The 1,596-nt window shown below is 45.4% G+C and overlaps 1 protein-coding gene across 1 annotated transcript in view; it reads left to right on the forward strand.

Moving 5' to 3' along the window:
• Positions 1-1,596, forward strand: part of LOC100543979 (PHD finger protein 14) — a 14,213-nt gene that overhangs the window by 8,654 nt on the left and 3,963 nt on the right. The window lies entirely within an intron of this gene.

Below are 1,596 nucleotides of genomic sequence, written 5' to 3' on the forward strand. Positions count from 1 at the left end.
TTTTTTAAAGAATAGTAATTGTATGTGTAACTTCCTTTTATGCAAATTAATTTAAAGCATCTTAAGTCAATGAAGGTATGTAGAAAAGAAGCCTCACAGAATTTACCAGACTTTCATTAATATCTGAGTGATCTCTGTATTTCAAGGTTACGAATCTTATTCTGCATGTGGCATTTTTTGAGGGCAAAATTAAAAAGTAGTATCTTGATTTCTTTGTGAAAAGAATAGTTGTGTGTTCATGAAGATATTTCTTTTTGTAATATTTATTTAAATACAAAATCGTGGATGTGTACTCTTTTTGTAAAGTATATCAAGTGACTGTAGTGGTTTAGGCCATGCTCTAGCCAGTTCTGGATAAGTTAAGGAAGGGCAGAGTGAGAATCATAGTCTATACTTCTTGAACTTCAGTAGGCTTTGGGCTTTGACCACTGTCCTGGACAGCCTATTTCCAGGGCCCAACCATCCTACTACCCAAGCTGATGCAGCTCCATGCCATTCTTTGGGTCCTGTCTCTAGAGAGAAGAGATCAGTACCTGTACCTCTGCTCTCCTTGCATGGAAGCTGTAGGGTCCCATGAGGTTTCCCCTCCGTCTGCTTTAGGATGAACAAACCAAGTCACCTCAGCTGCTCCTTATGGGACTTTCCCTGTAGACCCTTCACCATCTTTGTAGCCCTCATTTGGATACTTTCAAATTTTATATCTTTGTGGCACCCAAACCTGAACACAATTACTCAAGCTGTGGCTGCTCAGAGCAGACTGGTATAATCCCTTCCCTTTATTGGCTGTCAGGGCCAGGCCTGATGCACCCTAGGGTATGGTTGATCCTTTTGACTGCCATATGGTACCAGATACTCCATTGCTTTCCAGATGGGATCCACTTGAGGGTGCTGAGGGAGCTGGCAGAGTTAATTGACAAGCCACTTTTCACCATTCATCATTGGTTCTGGTCAATGGGAGAGGTCCCAGAGGATTGGAGGCTTGCCAGTGTGACTGCCATCTACAAGAAGGGTCATAAGGAGGATCCAGAGAACTGCAGGCCTAGTCAGGCTAATCTTCGTGCCAGGGAATGTTATGAAACAAATCATCTTTAGTGAGATCACTTGGCATGTGCAGGACAGTGGGAGGGATCAAAGACAAAGTAATGCAGCTACTGCATCTAAATTTATATTTCATTTCATTCACCCCCTCCATCAGAAGAAGGGTGGCCAGCAGGGACGGGGAGGTGATTGTCCCCGTCTGGAGTACTTTGTCCAGGTCTGGAGCCCCCAGTACAAGAAAGACAGGGAGCTGTTGGAGAGGGTCCAGAGGAGAGCCACAAAGATTATCAGGGGACTGGAGCACCTCCCCTGTGAAGCCAAGCTGAGGGAGCTGGGCTTGTTCAGCCTGGAGAAAAGAAGGCTGCGGGGTGACCTCGCTGCAGCCTTTCAGTACCTGAAGGGAGCCTATAAACAGTAGGGGAATCAACTCTTTGAAAGGGTAGATAACTGCAGGACAAAGGGAAATGGTTTTAAGTTGAGGGTGGGGAGATTTAGGTTGGATGTCAGGGGGAAGTTCTTTACTATGAGAGTGGTGAGGTGCTGGAACAGGCTGCCCAG

This window comes from Meleagris gallopavo, chromosome 6, assembly GCF_000146605.3.
Source record: "Meleagris gallopavo isolate NT-WF06-2002-E0010 breed Aviagen turkey brand Nicholas breeding stock chromosome 6, Turkey_5.1, whole genome shotgun sequence".
In the NCBI taxonomy this organism is placed as follows: Eukaryota; Metazoa; Chordata; class Aves; order Galliformes; family Phasianidae; genus Meleagris; species Meleagris gallopavo.